Source organism: Schistocerca piceifrons, chromosome 9 (assembly GCF_021461385.2).
Source record: "Schistocerca piceifrons isolate TAMUIC-IGC-003096 chromosome 9, iqSchPice1.1, whole genome shotgun sequence".
NCBI classification, from domain to species: Eukaryota; Metazoa; Arthropoda; class Insecta; order Orthoptera; family Acrididae; genus Schistocerca; species Schistocerca piceifrons.
Window position 1 is genome coordinate 105,363,382 of NC_060146.1, and position 21,069 is coordinate 105,384,450.

Here is a 21,069-nt window from a genome sequence, read left to right on the forward strand (position 1 = left end):
TTTGCTATGAAATGTTCGATTTTCATTGAGGTTATATGCTGTGATTTGTCCCAGATATTTAAATTTATCTACAATTTTGATTTCTTAGTTTCCTATGGCAATTTTGTTTATGAGTGGTGGGTCAGTTAACATGATGACTGTTTTTTCAAAGGATATTCCAATATCAATTTTCTGTGCTATTTCCTGTAACTTTATTAAAATATTAAAATGTTTCAAGAAATCTAACAAAAATGTTTTAATACCCTACGTACTTCTCTTCTCGCCACTAACTGCTAGTATTTTTTAAAATTGAGCATTAGCGATATTTATCGAAAAATGTAAAAATTACGAAAATGCCTCATTAAAAAAACTGGAAATATTGCCAACAAAGACGTATAAATGCTACAATTTCAAACATATGTGTCGGTGCATATTGATAGTGACGAAGTCACATACCATCACAAAAGTTCAGCTGCAAATTCTTTGCTTAGCTTCATGCAACGCCTTGTCTGCAATGCTGTACCTGTTGATTCGTTTGCAGCAGGTGACCGTCGAGGCTGGTGGCAGTTGGCTTGCAGACGCCTCGCCTGCGGCTGCGGTTTAACGCCGTGTTCTCGCCTACGGCCCGACTTCGGTCACCAGAGTTGTGTCAAAGTTGAGTGACCTGGTCAACACTTCCGGAGCACTTTCTCCGACTTCCTTCCACGCCTACAGTTCCAGTTACAACTCTGACTCTCACAGCCTTTCCAAGTTCTTTTAGACAACAGCTCACATGGTCATTATGTGTACGCCAGTACATTGGCTATACAGTGATCAGTCATAACTTTATGGCCATCTACCTAACAGCGGTGATGCGTCATGGCACGGAGGCAATGACGCCTTCATAGGTAGCTGGAGGGAGTTGGCACCACATCTGCATACACAAGTCACTGGAGCTCTGACGCCACATTCAGTCATATCCCAGATGTGTTCGACTGGGCTCACATTTGGCGAGTTGGGTAGCCAGCACATCAATCGGAATTCGCCACAGTGTTCCAGTCCATCCGACTCCTGGTCTTGTAACATGGCGGATTATCTTGTTGAAAAATGCCACTGCAATCGGGAAACATGATCGTCACGAAGATCGGTATGTGGTCTGCAACCAATGTAAGATAATCCTTGACCATCATGATCATCCACGGGAGCCATGGATGACAGCATGAACGTTCCACAAGGCATAATGGAGCCGCTGCCATCTTGCTTCCATCCTACAGTGCAGGTGTCTGGGAGTTGTTGCCCTGGAAGTCGATGGATTCGCGCCCTCCCATCGGTGTGATGAAGAAGGTATGGGTGTCGGATTCATCACACTAGGCAACGTTCTACCACTGCACCAGCGTCCAGTGCCGATTTACACATACCCATTTCAGTCGTAACTGCCGAAGTTGCGGTGTTAACATTGCTACATGCGTGGGTCGTCGGCGACGGAGGCCAATCGTTAGGAGTGTTCGGTGCACTGTGTGTTCAGACATATTTGAACTTTACCCACCATTTATGCCTGATGTTAGCTACGGTACAGTTCGCCGCCTGTCCTGCTTTATCAGTCTATCCACCCAACGGCGTATGAAACCTGTAATGACGGGTGGCAACCCAACCCCACGACGTCTGGACTTGGTTTCACCTTGGTTTCGTCATGTGTTGAAGACACTCACCACAGCATTTCTCGAACACCCGACAAGTACTGCAGTTCCCGAAATGCTGGTGTCGAGACTCCAGGCCATCAGAATCTGCCTTCGGCAAATTCAGGTAGCTCCCGCGTCTTCCTCTTCCCACACAAGAACAGCACGCTCACTGATACTATATGCGTTGTGCATGTGTCTAGTCACTCCTGGCCAGGTGGCGCTGCTATCGCCTGGACGCGTTTATATCGACAGTAGGTCGGTGGTCATAACGTTCTGGCCGATCAGTGTATCTGTTTGCAGAAATGAAGGTGATAACGATGCGTGTCGACATGAAAATATACTTCTGCCTATTACAGCTGCACCAGTAGGAAGAACAGAAAATTACGAAATTGTACTTGCTCAGTGTGAATCGAAATGTATAAAGAGTATATCATCTGAGTTAAAGGTGATTTGGGACGTGTAGGGTGCCAAATTTACCATGCGAAGCCATGACTTTCGACGGCATGAAAGTCTGTAGCCCGAGTGAGCATCAAGTCAAAGTGAGGTAGGATGACAATATGGGTATGTCAGTGAATGTTGATTCAACTCTGTGCCATAGCTGCCAGGCTCTCAGCAACACGTGATCAGCTGTTCCCACGGCGAGAGGGATCCAGAAAAGGTGCTGGACAGGGCAACAGTCTAATACCATTCGTGTCGAGGTAGCACAGGACAGCGCAGGCAGCACGTGGACAAGCGATATCTTGTTGAAAGATAAAGTAACGGAAATATCGAAGGATGGGCACACCCAGTGGTATTAACACGTTAGTAATTTAACGTCTGCTGTCCAAATCATACTCAGTACCAACGAGAGGTGATCGTTTTGTGGCACACCATACTATCACATCAGGCACTTGCCCCGTATCACACAATATGGCTACGTTTGTTCTTATCGGAGGCTCAGGAAACTGATACGCCCATCATGATGTTGTAAACAAAGCAGTGACTATTCTAAAACGACGAGGTGTCACCAGTCTTGTGTGTCCTGTGTTGTCGTTGTTTGCATCACTGTCAGAGCACCATGCTCTGCCTCCAAGTCACGGAAAGCCACGACAATGATTGTCGTGCTGACATTCCTTGCTTCTCCAGACATCATCGAACTACTGGTGTGGATACCTGCATTTCTTCCATCAAGCTCAAGTATATTGCGCTCAAGTGCGAATAATTTCTCTGTCCTCTCGGATGCTAGTCGCATGGGGTTCTTGAGATACTGGATGGCATTGAGTATGGGCTTCCTATGGCCACTGATTCCATACCTGCATGACCGACTTGGGATGCCAAAGACAGATACACACAGAAAGAAACGAAGGAATGAACATTTACCGAAGAGTATAGCGCTTGAAGGTAGAATACAATACACGAATCATCCACAAATCACCTCTGTTTACAACAAAGGGTAAAAAACTGGTGATATCACTAAACATTAGAAATTTTATGTGTTCTTAGAGAGGAGATAAAGTAAACTCCAACAGGATAAATGTACACTTCAGAGCGTATCCTACCTGGAAAGAAACATTAAGATAATGAGAACAAAAATTCCGCTCAACTCTCATAAACAGAATCAAAAAAGTAGCCCACATCGAACGAAGGCATTGTGACGCTCATACATACAGTTACGATACCAACCTTGAGTGTTATTATTATGAACGTATAAAGCTCGTAGACTGCATACAGGTTTCTTAGGGAAATAGAACTTGTTAAGGCACAAAAATATTTAGAATTCTATTACTCGACAGGTTGGTAGCTATCACAAAAACTACTGATATTCCCATTTAGATTGACCCAAGGATCATCTTGTTTAAAAGTATGCTGACGCGATTACACGTGATTCTACAACTATGTACTGTCAAATTGGTGACCACATAATACATTCACAAAAATAATTCCTGCCTACAAAAACTGCCACGCAATTGCAAAGAGAGTTTGGTGCTAGCGATTTGTGTGTGTGTTATATATATATATATATCAGTATGGAATCCCAGATCCCAGTTAAATACATGATTTTTCATATTCCATGTAATAAAAATATACTTTTCAAATTCCAAAATTTTAATGGAAATTGTCCCAGTAAATGTGGTACAACTTTACCTTTTCCAGTGCAGTTAACGCTGTCATTTAATCATTCATGAAGTCCTCGCATTTCACAAGTACGCAATATTACCACAGTTCAACATTTACGTTTAGAAAAGGTTGAACAGGTCGCCAAGAGCTTGACCATAGATCTACCAGCCCACTAACACACAAAGTGCTTTTAAACAGCAACAGGCGAATTATTGAATTAAAGCAACTGAACATGATAAGGATTTCTGCTTGCGCAGTATAACAAAGAGGGAGTCGTTTAATGTAGAAAATAGCACCGACATGATAGCAGGTTTATGACTGATAATGCAAAATGCATGGTCCAAGAGTAGTCTCTTATGAATAATGCGCATTAAGAATTCGCGTAATTTTCTCCTTTGAATATTTATCGCCGCATAAATTTGCAACTGCTTCAGCATTGAAGCTTATCGAATGCTCACTTCTGTGGAACGAACACGCTGTAGTCCACTGCCGCTTCAATTACTGAAAACACTCTACAGAGACGCTTCTCAATTTTCTTGCTCACTTGCTGAACACTAACAGTACCTACACTGCGCAGAATTTCTCCTAAGGATTCAATGTTTTTATACTCAGACATTTGCATTCTACATGCTTTATAACCAGTTATTTTATCAACAAACTATTTGGCCACCATAAAAATTTGTCTCTTTAGCTAGCTTTGACCAGTTATAATGGCATCTGCATGTGTTCTATGCTGTTTATCCTGATTTCAGAATAAACGATTTAATTGTCCAACTCACACGAATTCTTTTCTCATGAAGCACTGACAAGCAGCCGCGCAAAAGAACCACAGAAGACCACCTGGATGTAGTGGGTGCTAATGTATGTCAAGTACTCACCATAGGGTATTTGACTGTTTCTGGAAATTGTCTTAAATTATTATGTCATGCTTTTTTCCCTTTCGAATGTCAGTACTCTTTTATAAAAACGCAAATGAATTTTAAATAATCTGAAATCCCCGCTAAAACGCTCAATTCGAGTCATATCATGCTCGTGACGTCACCGGCTAGATCGCTGCTCCTACTGTCATAATGCTAATTCACACTGATGTCTTGTTTTGGAATTTACTTTTCCGAAAATGGGTTACAAATCGTGTGTAGTACCATACTGTACAAATACGTCTATAAAAACTCCTGAAAAGTTCTTTTTGAGTGTTCCACAGAATGAGAAGATGCGTAAAATGAGGTTGCACTGTAACGGCCTACTGCTACCACGTCCACGCAAAATTTCACAAACTTAATTAAAAATGTGTTGCACTGTGAAGTTAGAGTTAGTTTATTTCCGAGGTATGCTTTCCCACAGTTAGAAGGAAGGATAGCGTCATTAAATTGAACTCTTAGTCAAAATTGTCGTTTTATACAGCTTCACTTAAATTATTAGGTAGTGCAGTTCTTAGAGAGGTAAACAGTCGAATTTTATAAGTTGCTGTCCATAGATCGCTGGTTCGAATACAACCTGAAAATTTTTATTAACGTATTTGTGAAACGACTATACAGACTACTCAGGTGAAAAACCAAATCACACTTACAAAACTTCGCTACACCGATCTGAAACAGAACAGTATTTTATTTTAATTGCTGTTTACATGCGCTTACATTTGCAGTCGCTGTTCGCACACGTCACGTTAAAAAATTTGTTTTGTCCGAGGGTTATTCGGAAAGTAAGGAACGATCGGCCGCGGAATGGAAGCCACGATGAAAATCCGATGAATTTTTGCACAGACGTGTTGGGCAGTGTCTCTGGTCTGCCGGTCGATCGCGTTACGTCGTCCTCTTTAGTTCTGAGCACACAGGGAGCACACAAAGATACCTAGAACAACAATGTCTCCCGCCAAGTACGGGGGCCTAGTGAGAAATTTTGCCTGAAGCTATGCAGCCAACTTTACATAACTGTCGTGCGTTTTCTTCTTCAAGACAATTCTCAGCTGCATTCTGCAGGGGCAATGAAGATGCTCCTGCATCGTTTTCAATTGGAAATGTTTGATTACACACAATACAGCCCGTAATTGTCTCTGCTCACATGAAGCGCTGTATATGATGACAACATTTTGGCACAGACAACGAGCTGAATTGGCGGAAAGCACTGGCGGCTGCCTTCTGTAAGGAGGGTATTGGAAAGTTGGTACAACGCTACGACAAATGCGGAAGTCGGATCGAGGACTATGGAGATAAGTAGCTGGAAGTTCTAGCTAACTGTTGCCAATAAAACAGTTTTGATTTTTACTGTGGTTTCGCGACCTATCGTTCTTTACTTTTCGAATAAGCCTCTTAGTTAATGTGACCACACACTTTCTACTCTATCATAAACAACGTTTCTTTTTTTATCTTCTTACTGACCAGCTAGGATCCTTATTGTTTTAACTTTTGAAGTTCATCATGTTAAGTTTGCTTCAGACACTGACGTTAGTTTACAATCACAAATATCACAGCCATTACGTTTGTGTTACCTGCAGGTTGTACAGGCTTTATATCTCTCCTTATAGAAAAGTTCATCAGCCTGCACCTCGTTGTTTTGTAGGCGTGTGGTGACATCTACACTAATAGCCACGCTTTCCAAAAAAGTGAATTGTTTGTTCGCGAAGTAAATGCATTTATACTCCACTGTCCATTTCTTAAAATTAAGATTAATGTGATGCTACATACAATACATACACCATCAAAACAACTGCTACAATCTTCTCTTGCTGACGCTATGTAAGTATTTCGCGTGAAACTTTTAAAAATTTATGACCCTTCGAGGAGTCGAAAATGTGACATCTTTATCCACAATCAGTTGCGCTAAATGTAACCTCTTTGTGTACACTCAGTTGCGCTATCAGTTGCGCCACCGAACGCGTTCTGTAGATAGTGACTTCGCAGTGTCTTCCATAGGGGAATTCAGCACAAAACTTGGGGTCGTAGCCCATGACTAACATCTGCCCATTCGCAAAAGCTCTACAATTCCTTAGTTTTAAGCGATTTTAATGCAGTTGCAGGGAGCAGGAAACAGAATGTCCGTCGTTTCACTTATCGCTGCCCTAGAAGAGTACAGCATAAACGCACCAACTTTCGCAAGGTTTCTGCTATCAAAGTTCACAAAACTCCTTGCTGTTGTTAATTAAAAGTTGCAACTGCGTTTTCTGTCACTCTATAGCTAAACTCCTTGCAGAAAAAACACGTAAGAAACTTGTAACTTCGGCTAATACTTCTATAACACACATTAAGCTTTCTCTTACTCCTAGTCTGTGACGTCACTAGAGCTTCTGCCACTAACAGAGCGTTTTCGATCACCTGACGAAATCTTGATATCTGATGCTTTTTAAGCTTTAATTACATAGAAATAACAGATATTTCATTTTTAAGCTTTAATTGCATAGAAATCACGGATATTTTGTGAGCATGTTGACCGTAAATATTATATGAATGTTACAATCAATCAGAATAACAACGATCCGAACCATATTTTTAACATCGGAAAGTAGCCTATTCCCATCATTACTAAAAATGACATTCGCAACCAATATTTACTAAATCTTTAAGCAACCATGAGAAACATTTCCTTTAGTTATTTTCAGCTCTTCCAAACGCTGTCTCACCCACATTAAGTGAGAATGAATTCGGAACTCAGATTGATTCCCAATCAATCTTCTCGTTCTTCCTTCATCTCGCCTTATTTACATATAAATTGGAAAAAAATTCGTTCAAAGACCGAATCGCTGTTGTAATAGCCTCCTACTTTCAGATTCAAGTCCAGCAGTCTACGGTCTATCCCGTGTTCACTTTTTGCCAGGTAATACCGCACTCTGAAAAGTGTATAAGGAACTTCTCATCCCACCAAGCTGGCAAAGGCGAACTTGAAGAATACACGAACTTCTTGAATTCCAACTGATTTTAGTCCCCGAGTAAATGCAGTCCTCTGTAATTTGGAGTTGCTATGTAGCTATTCCACGGATTTCTTATGTGTGTGCCCTAGTGAACAGACCTGACGCTGCTGGATTACGTAGTCGCCGATCGGCCATAAACGTGAATTATCTAAGCGCATCCATCCTAAACTGTTTATTTCCATAACAATCCAAGATGGTATGTGCGACAGTGAGATTCATTGGAAGCATACTAAGGATGTGTAATTGATCCACTGAACAAGTACTTGCTAAAGACCTCGTACGACCAATACTTGAGCAATATTCGTGTGTCCAGGATTCTTAAAAGTTAGCTTGACGAAGGGTGAACTGAAAAGTCAGAAGGATTGCACGATATGCCACGAGGAAGAGAGAGAGAGAGAGAGAGAGAGAGAGAGAGAGAGAGAGAGAGAGAGAGAGATACTTAACTGTCTTCAGTAGAAGGCGGTGGGTGGAATAAGTCGTCCGTAATTTGCAATATCATTCCCTCCTTACCACATTTGTGGACAGCATCTTAAATTTCGTCGTCAAAAAATTTAACAGGGTGATCAGAAACAGTCTGGAAAGCTTGTAATGGTGTTGGAGGAGACGTTGCGATGATAAATAATTATTAAGAAAAAAATCAGTAAGTTGTGCTGCTCCCGAGTTAATTAGCATTTAAGTCAGCAAAGGCAGCCGTTGCACGCCCACATCCGAGCACTTGCACGCGCTACAATGCGATAATAACCAGACATCTGTGGGTCCGAGAGTTACCACCTTTTCAAATGGTAATTACCGGCTAAAGTTAGCCTTTTTATGAAGGGATGTATTTAATCTAGGTGAGCAAAAGCTCCGTTTGAGAAAACCAGATGAAGAACCCGTTTGGTGACACTGTGTCTGGCAAGCTGCTTGAATATGCGCGCGCTACAACCCGACTGGTAAACATCAGTGCTAAATAACTCGGAAACAGCGCAACGTATCGAATTTTTTTCCTACGATTATTTCTCACTGCAACTTTCCCTGCAAAACCGTTACGCGCTTCTCAGACCGTTTCTGATCAACGTCTGTGCTAATTCGCCTCCCCAAGTGAATGAATCAAAAAAACCTCAAAGACATTATCAATAACTAGGAACTTGTTACAAAATACGTATATGAATAGTGCAAAAATGTGAATTTGAAGCCTACTGTAATCATGTATTATTAGTTGAAAACAGTCTTGTTTGCAAATTTAGTTTTTGTATATATCAACTACGCGTTTCACCTTATTTTGGCATCTTCAGGATGATTTTAATTTGGTATTTCTTAGTACGATCCATTAGACAGTGTAGCTTAGGGGCATCGTCGAATACGTCAGGCCAACATCGCCATCGTTAACCTCAGTACATACTTCCTACACGGATGTCCTAAGAAATACCAAAGTAAGATCAACTTGAAGATGCCTAAATAAGGTGAAACGCGTAGTTGAAAAATAAAAAGCCAAAATTGCAAGCCGCGCGGGATTAGGCGAGCGGTCTCAGGCGCTGCAGTTGTGGACTGTGTGGTTGGTCCCGGCGGAGGTTCGAGTCCTCCCTTGGGTATGGGTGTGTGTGTTTGTCCTTAGGATAATTTAGGTTAAGTAGTGTGTAAGCTTAGGGACTGATGACCTTAGCAGTTAAGTCCAATAAGATTTCACACACATTTGAACACTTTTTAAAATTGCAATCAAGACTGTTTTCAACTGATATTCCTAAACACTGGTTTGCTGATTCATGCCACAGATGGATTGGAAGAATTTCTAATCATGTATCATCAAACACAAAAACAGCAGACAGCACTGTCTTACGTTAACGACTGCAGTATCCAGATTTGTTGGGTATTCGGATGTGACAGCGGCCCCACACTGGACAGCGTGAGAAAGTCAGGGGACGCATCGTCGACGTCACGGTTCCAGTGACCACTTCTGATCATCACAAGCGAGCACACGGAAATACCTTGACAACAGCTTCTGCGAACGAGTAACGGACTCGCTGCAATAGTTTTTTTTGTCATTAGGATTAAGGATTAACCATCCCAAGTATATCCTGCCGTTAACACTACAACAGAAACGGCTGCGTTTGCAGCGATGTCGCGAAAGGGAAACGTGAACTGCTAATGAATAGCGTTGTACTGTGTCCACCAATGAATCGTCGTTCTGCCCTGCGAACATCATCTGTGTGTGTGGCGGCGACCTGTACGGGAAGACAGAGATCGAACTACACCCCAAAAAAATAATTGGGGCCTTCGGATGCAAGTGCTACCATGACATGAAGAATATGCCACACAACAGAAATTCGTGACGAGTCGCATCAGCTCAGACTGTCGAGTGACTAGGGCCTGTGTGTGCACCGTTCGTCGGGTGCAAGTCTTTCAATTTGACGCCACTTCGGCGAATTGCGTGTCGATGGGGATGAAATGATGATGAGTAGGACAACACAAGACCCGGTCCCTGAGAGGAGAAAACCTCCGACCAAGCCGGAAATCGAACCCGGGCCCTTAGGATTGACGTTCTGTCGCGCTGACCACTCAGCTACTGGGGGCGGACATCAACTCAGACTGAAGACTGATGAGTGAAGAAATTGCGTATGAACATTTAATTAGGCGTTTCAACAGTCCTTCGGTAAGCTCCTCTTATTTGAATCTGTTGTTTTTTAGTCGCAAGAATAATTTCCAGACTGATTAACGTTGCCTCTTACTTAAGCGCTGCGACTAAATCAGTTGTAGCTCTCCAACTGCAGGTAACTACCCACCACGACTTATTTTGTTTCTAAAATTAACCATACACCAAACATGAAAGATATTCAAGTTTGGCATAATGGCCGAACAAGACTTAGCACATACAGGGCGAGTCATCCAATACTTGGAAGGCGGTATCGATATGCGGTTTTCACAAAATTGAATTGTAGGCGATGACGCGTATTTGCAGCCAACATACAGATTTTGAGACGTTTACGAAAGCGCCGTTGTTAAAAACCATTCAAACACCAAGATCGCACAACATATTCAAGAAAACCGGTTTCTACAGTCTTAGCTGTCATCTTCAGGTCTTAAACTTTTTTTTGTAGTGGAAATGAAATGAGCGTTTGGCGTCATTGGCCGGGAGGCCCCTCGCGGGGCAGGTCCGGCCGCCATATCGCAGGTCTTATTACATTCGGCGCCACAGTGGGCGACCTGCACGCCGGATGGGGATGAAATGATGATGAACACAACACAACACCCAGTCCCTGAGCGGAGAAAATCTCCGACCCAGCCGGGAATCGAACCCGGGCCCAGAGGACGGCAATCCGTCACTCTGACCACTCAGCTACTGGGGCGGACTTTTTTGTAGTAAAACATGTTCATTTTATGCTGAACCCCATGCACATGACGTCAAACGGATAAAACTCTTTACCGCATAGGTCCTTTGATCTTAGAGGGAACACTGAATTCGCAGAAGTATTGCAACCTCCTCATGGACTATTGTGGTAGCAACAACATAGCTGTCCAGTCCATGGCTACCTTGGGTTTGGTCCGCGGTACTGAGAAGGATCAGGTGCAGGGTGCTCTCAGCATCGTAATGGCAACTGAGGAGCTACCTGAGTCCACGGTCTAGAAAACCAGCAAAATGGCCGAGACAGTGGCGTGCTGCCAACATTACCTTCTATACCACATGTCCATGACGCCGCAAGACAAAGGATGACACGGCGACCAATCAGTATCCATCGGGCGTCACGGTCTGGATGAAGAACTTGTAAATGAAAATGAGACTCTGTGCATATTAAGGGTGATGTTCCATAACTGGTGAGCAATTTACTTTTGACCAAAGGTGAGTTGTTATAGTGGGTGGCCGGCCGCTGTGGCCGAGCTGTTCTACGCGCTCCAGTCCGGTACCGCGCAGCTGCTACGGTCCCACTTTCGAATCCTGCCTCAAGCATGGGTGTGTGTGATGTCCTTAGGCTAGTTAGGTTTAAGTAGCTCTAAGTCTACGGGACTGATGATCGCCCGCATCTCGTGGTCGTGCGGTAGCGTTCTCGCTTCCCACGCCCGGGTTCCCGGGTTCGATTCCCGGCAGGGTCAGGGATTTTCTCTGCCTCGTGATGGCTGGGTGTTGTGTGATGTCCTTAGGTTAGTTAGGTTTAAGTAGTTCTAAGTTCTAGGGGACTGATGACCATAGCTGTTAAGTCCCATAGTGCTCAGAGCCATTTGAACCATTTGACTGATGAGCTCAGATGTCCCATAGCGCTTAGAGCCATTTGAACCATTTGTAGTGTGTCGGTCGTCGACTGTAGTCCTAGGAATATTTTAAGATCGATTTGCACGTGATGCATCAGGCCGTTTAAAAAGCCGCATTTATCAAAAGTTTGTGGAAAGTGAATCAGTAGCTGAGCATGTGGAATAAGTTCACAGACTTCTTAAATAACAGACAGTTCCGCGTGGGTTAGTCGCGCGGTCTAGGAGCCTTGCCACGGTTCGCGCGGCTCCCTCGGTCGGAGGTTCGAGTCCTCCCTCGGACATGGGTGTGTGAATTGTCCTTAGCGTAAGTTTAAATTAGATTAAGTAGTGTGTAAGCCCAGGGACCGATGACCTCAGCAGTTTGGTCCCACAGAACTTACCACAAATTTCCAATTTTTCCAGACCCCAGTACCTTGTCCTCCACAGCGAGTGTACATCAGAGACAAGGGTATCGTCTGCAGCGCCCCAGGGAAGTGTGATAGGACCGCTCTTGTTATCTGTATACTATAACGATATGTTTACATAATGTGTATACATAAACATACAGTTATAAATGTCCCCGTTCGTAGCCGCTAATTATAACAATATGTTTACTTTTGTGCTGTAACATATAGCTATAATCAGCGGTGGAAACATATTTGCGAACGCCGACCGTGTGCGGCTGTTTCTTGTTGGATCGTCTGATCAGTCGGAAGATGCATTGCGGAAGAGAGTAAATGCCTATTCAAAATATAATTATTTTTGGATAGCTCAACATGAATTTCCTAAGGGACCGTAGTTTATCATGCATTTACCAGTAGAATATGGCGCGGAGAAAATATTTCGCCGCATGGAACTTCCGTCCGAACTCGACGAAAGAATTCGTGAATGTGAACTCTCTATTTGGAAGAAACATAAAGAAAATTAAATAACTTCATGAAGGAGTGAGACATAGATTCTATATTAAATAAATAGTCCATACACCAGTTCCATTTAAATCTGAATTTATGGCAATTAATAGACGAACTTACACTGCAATGAAGGATTTAACATTGATGCCGTTTTGACTGGCACTTCTCGTAATGAAAACAATTCCTTTGACGTTTTCACATACACGTCGCACAATAAATCTACTGCTAGGCACTTTTAGTATTACACATTTACTTTACACTAGAACAATATTATTTTTAACAATAATAATACGGCGGCAAGACATGCGCGTCCGACACACGTTACAGGAGACAAGAGAAGAATGAGTAACTGTTCATCGAGAATATTTCATACCTCAAAAAAAGAATGTGTAAAAGTGTTCTTCTTCTGTCCGTTTTTCGCGCCGCGGTTTTCAAAGTCAATAACTCACTGCATCTCTGACGGCGCTTCGACAATAAACAAGTTACGTCATAGGTCGTTCACCTGTTACATTCTCGCAACATTATTTGCTAACTGTAGCTGTTGCCGAGCGACTGCTCGATTAGTGAATGATTTAAAATGGTAAGGCAATCACATAATGTTACATTACGTAACTGATTTGGTAGACGGAGTGGGCAGCAATGTTTGTTGGCTGATGATGCCGTGGTGTACGGTAACATGTCCAAGTTGAGTGATACAAGACGACTTAGCGAAAACTTCCAGGTGATGTGATGAATGTCAGCTAGCTCTAAATGTGGAAAATCGCAAATTAATGCGGATGAGTAGGAGGATCAAACCTGTAATGTTCGGATGCAGTATTACAAGTGTCCTGGTTGACACGGTCAAGTCGTTTAAACATCTGGGCGTAACGTTGCAAAGCGATATGAGATGCAACGAGCACGTGAGAACTTCGGTACGGAAGGTGCTGGTGCGACCTATTCTTGAGTACTACTCGAGTGTTCGAGATCCGTACCAGGTCGGACTGAAGCAATTCTGAAGGGCGCTGATAGATTTGTTACCGGTAGCTTCGAACAACACGGAGATGCTTCGCGACCTCACTTGGGGATTCCTGGTGGGAAGGCGAAGTTCTTTTCGAGAAACACCACTGAGAATATTTGTAGAATCGGATTTGGAACTGACTGCAGAACGGTTTTACTGGCGCCGACACACACTGGGCGTAAGGACTACGAAGATAAGGTACGAGAAATTAGGGCTCATACCGAGGCATACAGACAGTCGTTTCTGCCCCGCTCTGTTTGTGAGCGGAACAGGGTACCCTCCGCCACGCACCGTACGGTGGCTTGTGGAGTATCTGTGTAGATGTAGACGCAGAACTTTCAACGAAATGCAGGACGTCCAAGATCAGGGAGATTTGAAATCAACGTTACTGCTGTGCAGCAAGGTGTAGTGCACAGTCTTTGGAAATCAATCAGACGGGTGCCCGCCCCGATAGCTGACTGGTCAGCGTGACGGACTGCCGTCCTACGGGACCAAGTTCGATTCCCGGATGGGTCGGGAATATTCCCTACTCAGGTACTGGGTGTTGTATTGTCTTCACCATCATTTCATCCCCATCCGGCGCGCAGTGCGCCCAATGTGGCGTCGAACGTAATAAGACCTGCACCGAGGCGGCCGGACCTGCACCGCAAGGGGCCTCCCGGCCTATGACGCCAAACTCTCATTTTCATTTCAATCAGACGGGTCTCCCCAATCAACTGTGTAGCGTATCTGGAATCACGACCTTGCGATGCGATGATAGCAAATTCAAATCGTCCAGTCTCTAACAATCGAATAAAAACGTATTAGGGCCAAATGCTGTCAGATTTTATCTAGACTAACGAATATCCGTAACGAGATTTTGGAAGGTACTGGCATTCGGCAACGAGGATACCTTTCACACAACAGGATTTGTTAACCGACATAGCGCCATTTATCGGGGCAGCGAAAATCTTCAGGAAATTGTGGAACATGAATGCTATTCCCCTAAGTGACGGCACAAGTGTAATGTGGCCCTGCTTTTTTGATAGCTCTTTCAAAGGTGCGGTCTTTTTTAAGTTTTTTTTACAGAAGTGTCCACTCACCTTCGGTGCTTTCTTGTTCTGCAATCCGGTCCATGCACCTGTGTTATTAGCAAACGAGAAGTGTATGAAGACTGAGAAAGCTGTAGTGGTACCCGTCGCACTGTCCGTGTCTAGAGGGTGCAACAAATGCTTTCTAGTTTCACGGTTACTGAGCTACTAAAGGATGGGTAGTTTGTGAGTGAAAACTTCGATATATGACCATGCCTTTTGTGCAGAACAAGCGTCAAGTCGGTGTTAATCAGAAGTTACAGGTTCTCTATTCACACGCAATCATACTCGTAATTAGCCAGCTTATGATAGCTAACCGAATCTGTTACCGGAAACATTACAAAAACTGTCACAAAATACTCGCTCAAATGCTGGAGAACTTGATCCCTTTCAACGTTTAGTTCTCGGTCGCGTCTTGCACAATACGCCACGCGGATCTTATTTGTTCAAAAGTCGCAGTTTATACATAAAAACCAGAATTTCGCGTGTTCATCTTTCTCAGTCATTCACGTTCACCTTGCAGCGCTCCATGGTCAAATTCGATTTATAATTCCACAAAACTGTTACATCTCCTAATACCCGTGTCCAAACATGATGAACGTTGAGCTACGAACTTCGTTAGACTTCACAAAGCAATTCTTTCGGCCGCTGATTGGTTGGTATACAGGGTTAATACAAACGATTGAAGCGATTTCACAGCTCTACAATAACTTTATTATTTGAGATATTTTCACAATGCTTTGCACACACATACAGAAACTCAAAAAGTTTTTTTAGGCATTTACAAATGTTCGATATGTGCCCCTTTAGTGATTCGGCAGACATCAAGCCGATAATCAAGTTCCTCCCACACTCGTCGCAGCATGTCCCCATCAATGAGTTCGAAAGCATCGTTGATGCGAGCTCGCAGTTCTGGCACGTTTCTTGGTAGAGGAGGTTTAAACACTGAATCTTTCACATAACCCCACAGAAAGAAATCGCATGGGGTTAAGTCGGGAGAGCGTGGAGGCCATGACATGAATTGCTGATCATGATCTCCACCACGACCGATCCATCGGTTTTCCAATCTCCTGTTTAAGAAATGCCGAACATCATGATGGAAGTGCGGTGGAGCACCATCCTGTTGAAAGATGAAGTCGACGCTGTCGGTCTCCAGTTGTGGCATGAGCCAATTTTCCAGCATGTCCAGATACAAGTGCCCTGTAACATTCTTGTCGCAGAACAAAAAGGGGCCATAAACTTTAAACCGTGAGATTGCGCAAAACACGTTAACTTTTGGTGAATTGCGAATTTGCTGCACGAATGCGTGAGGATTCTCAAATGCCAAAAGAATAGCTGTATTAAGTAATGGAATTTGTATAGGATTAAAAGGTTGAATTTCTATCCCAGATTCGCACATTGTGTCTGTTCACTTCACGATTAAGAAAAAATGTTACTTCGTCACTGAAAACAAGTTTCGCACTGAAAGCTTCCTCTTCCATGAGCTGTTGCAACCGCGCCGAAAATTCAAAGCGTTTGACTTTGTCATCGGGTGTCAGGGCTTGTAGCAATTGTAAACGGTAAGGCTTCTGCTTTAGCCTTTTCCGTAAGATTTTCCAAACCGTCGGCTGTGGTACGTTTAGCTCCCTGCTTGCTTTATTCGTCGACTTCCGCGGGCTACGCGTGAAACTTGCCCGCACGCGTTCAACCGTTTCTTCGCTCACTGCAGGCCGACCCGTTGATTTCCCCTTACAGAGGCATCCAGAAGCTTTAAACTGCGCATACCATCGCCGAATGGAGTTAGCAGTTGGTGGATCTTTGTTGAAGTTCATCCTGAAGTGTCGTTGCACTGTTATGACTGATTGATGTGAGTGCATTTCAAGCACGACATACGCTTTCTCGGCTCTTGTCGCCATTTTGTCTCACTGCGCTCTCGAGCGCTCTGGCGGCAGAAACCTGAAGTGCGACTTCAGCCGAACAAAACCGTATGAGTTTTTCTACGTATCTGTAGTGTGTCGTGACCATATGTCAATGAATGGAGCTACAGTGAATTTATGAAATCGCTTCAATCATTTGTAATAGCCCTGTACTTGTAGCCAATCCGATATCAGTATTAAACTGAGCGATCCTACGTCTTTCACATTCGACCAATCACAACTTAACAATCTCTATCAGCAGGTTATTAAATGAACACATTTAGAAAATCCTCAAATATCAAAATTAATTCCTCTTCAAGTAAAGGAATTATCGTAAAATATTTCTTGTCTTCCTAGTACCACAAAGTAGCTACGTGAATTTTACAAATTTCCATTCACAGTATGATTCAGTCTCTTTCTACTGACACAATCCCCATGGAACCATTTACTCGGTTAATGGACATAGAAATTTTCATTTATTACAAGGGGTACCCACAGAAGAAAAAGAAAAAATAGACGGAATAACGTTGCAGTCGGTGGAGTTTGTGTAGTACGCATTTCTGCCGCTAAGCAGACGTGTAGCGCAACTCATTGCCAGTTCAGTGCCGCCTGCGTCGTCGATCTGCATAGTTCTGTTCGTCTGTAGTGATTGTTTTTGCTAGCGCTGCTTCGTTCTTGTTTCGGTTTTTTATGATACCAAGTTTAAGTGAACAACGTACAGCTGCGATATTTTGTTTTCTACTCGGTACAAATGCTGCTGAAACTGTTTCAGTGTAGCTTACCAAAACGACGCTATGGAAGAAACTGAAGTGTACGATTGGTTTGCTCCATTTAAAAATGGCGACATGTCGGTTGATGAAAAACCTCGTTCTGGACGTCCATCAACTGCGCGAATAGACGAAAATATTGAAAAAATTCGATAGCTTGTGCTCACAGACGGCAGACAATTGATTAACTGTCAGAGAGAAGTGGCTTATATTGGGGCCCGGTTCAGCGAATTTTGACGATATATTTGGGAATCAAAAGACTGGTTCTTCCACCACACAAACATCTGGTTTGGACAGATTTGGCTACCAACGGCGTGGTTCCGCTGCTCCAAGCACCATTCTCGCCTGATCTGGATCTGTGTGACTTTCACACATGAAAAGCGGCATGAAAGGGCACCGATTTGACAACATTGTAGAAGTCAAGAAAAACATGAGCAAGGAGCTGTCAATCATTTCCAAAGATGACTACAAAAAGTGGGACAGATATATTAGTTGTAATGGAGAGTATTTTGAAGGGGATAAGGTTGTTTTGTAAACAGTTTGAAGATAGATAGCTTTTAAAAAATAATTCCGGTTTTTTGGGTGCCCCTCGTGTATTACCTTGGGCTCACACCATCATTTTTTTTTAAAGAAAATTTCTTTATTTCATAACATAATAATTATACAAAAATGATCCACCACCTTAGTGATTAGTGGGTCCTATATTTCTAACTTTACAATAGCAGCTTCTACATTTACTTGACTGCAGACAGTACTATGATTATTACTAGGCAGACTAATTCTTATTTAACTAATGTTAGCATACTTTCTGGTTACTACGAAAGGTTAGTATTAACTGCCTGCAGCGTTACAGTTGTGCCAGTGTTACTATATAAACCTACTTAGATGCCTCGCTCATAGAGCTAATCCCTATGAGCATATCCCTGGCACAGGGCAGGCAAATGGTAACTTATCGCTGCAGGTTCCTAACTTACTATCCTAATCTAATTAACTAAATCTACTTCCTATTCTACGTCAAAATAGGTGCGTTGTCTATTTCGGGTTCACCCCAGTCCCCCTGGTCCTGGACGTGGCGGATTGCAACTGTAAAGTCGACCTATCCACGAACAGACGGTACGGGATTGGGGCAGTGGTCACAATCGGTGATTTCTATTTATCTAGGCATGAAGGTCTCTGAAAAAAGTTTTCAAAACTTTTTGTGATACCTCGTTTGCTAGCGTATTCGGTCTCTGAAAGGTCTCCTCTTGTCTTAGAAGGTCATAGGTGTTCGTACTTGGTAGTTGTCGTCTCAATGTCCCGGCTACATCATCGAAAAGGGGGCACTCGTAAACCACATGGTCAGGAGTTCCCTCCGGTGCGCCACAGTCGCACGCGGGCGTCGCCCTTTTCCCAAACCGACATAAATAAGTCGGATAGGGGCCATGACCGGTGAGAAAGTGGAACAATGTATGTCATTTTCAATCTTTCCTTAACATCTGGTAGGAACTGAAAGGTTCTTCTACCAGTTTCATCTGCCTTCCATATCTCCTGCCATAGATCTACCCCCCTTTCCCCGTATCTCCCCTTTTTCCCTGACTGGTGCCCCCATAATTTCCTCTACCTTGGTGATAATGTCCTTTTTGGCCCAGTACCATGCAGCCTGTTCCCTAATCTTTATATCTAGGGGACAGAGCCCCATTATGATTAACAGGGCTCCTCCTGGAGATGTTCTACATGCTCCCACGGACCTTAGTATCATGTTCCTTTGTACTCTTCTCACCGTCACGGCAGGCACCACCCTCGTGAGCCTGTGAGCCCAGACTGCCGAGCCGTAACCCACTATTGACCTCAGTATATTGTTATGATAGAGCTTGATTAAATGAGGTGGGAGGTGGAATCTCTTATGTCCAATGGAAATCAGGTTATTTAGTAGTTGTAGTGCTTTCTGGGTTACGGTTTCTATGTGCTCTGCAAAGTTCCACCTTTCATCGATGATGATTTACACTAATAATGAAACGTGTTAAATGAACGATAACTAATAGAAGATGTATTACGAGGGTTGTTCGGAAAGTAAGGAACGATCGATCGCGAAATGGAAACCACATTGAAACTCCGATGAAGTTTTGCACAGACGTTTTGGGCAGTGTCTCCGCTATGCCCGTCGATCGCGTTCTGTTTCGTTCTGAGCGCATAGGGAGCACATAAAGATACCTAGAACAATAGTGTCTCCCGCCAAGTACGAGGGCCTGGTGAGATATTTCGCCTGAAGCTGTGCAGCCAACACTACATAGCTGTTGTGCATTTTCTTCTTCAGGACACAGCATTCTGCAGGGGCAATGAAGATGCTCCTGCATCGTTTTCAATTGGAAATGTTTGATTACCCACAATACAGCCCGTAAGTGTCTCCCTCTGATTTTCATCTCTGCTCAAATCAACCGCTGGCTATTAAGACAACAATTTGGCACAGACAACAAGCTGTTGGCCCGCGTAGAGAATTGGCGGAAAGCACTGGTAGCTGCCTTCTATAACGAGGGTATTGGGACGTTTTTATAGCGGTACGACAAACGTCTAAGTCGGATCTGCGACTTCGGATATAAGTAGCTGGAAGTTGTAGCTAACTGTTGCAAATAAAACAGTTTTGATTTTCACTGTGGTTTCCATTTCGAGCCAGCCAGTGTGGCCGATCGGTTCTAGGCGCTACAGTCTGGAACCGCGCGAACGCTACGGTCGCAGGTTCGAATCCTGCCTCGGGCATGGATGTGTGTGATGTGCGTAGGTTAGTTAGGTTTAAGTAGTTCTAAGTTCTAGGGGACTGATGACCTCAGAAGTTAAGTCCCATAGTGCTCAGAGCCATTTGAACCATTTTCCATTTCGCAACGTACCGTTCCTTATTTTCCGACTAACCCTCGTAGTCACAGAAGATACAGTTTTGTTTTCAAAATATACTGTTTTTACCATGTATGTTTGATGTAAGTCCGTAAGACGCTGCCACCTTTCGGGCACAGATGTTACTACTTTGAACTGCCGTTGGATCAGAATACACATCTGTTACGATAGAACCGCTACTCATTGACTGTATCTACCAGCTCGCTGCCGTCCTAACTACACAGACCCGATACACGGAGCTATGCCTCACCCTACAGTGACAGCAGACACGTAAATAACGATGCTGAAAGAGTATGTACTGATAAAATTTCGCAACAAAAGCGACGTGTCTGTTTCTTCCAACAAGGCGGTCCACCACCGCATTATGGGCGCACTAATCGTGCATATCCCGACAGACGATACATGAATCGGTCGTAATGGACCCAAGGGCTGGTCACCTCATCCACCAGTCTTGACATCTTGTGATGGCTGATTGTGGTAAATGGTCAATGAGCGTGTGTACAACGAGAAAATTAACAAAATATGTGACATGATGGATCGCATATGGGAAGTCGTAAATGTGGAATGTGTACTAGGGCTTTACGTGGTATTGTTAATGGTAGCTTTCAATGTGTTACAAGTAATGAAAAAGATGCTGTGACTAGTACGTAAATAGTATATTATAGCAAATGTATTTATTTACACATTTCATAACCAGGGACATATCTCCAATTTGAATGACATTGTCCA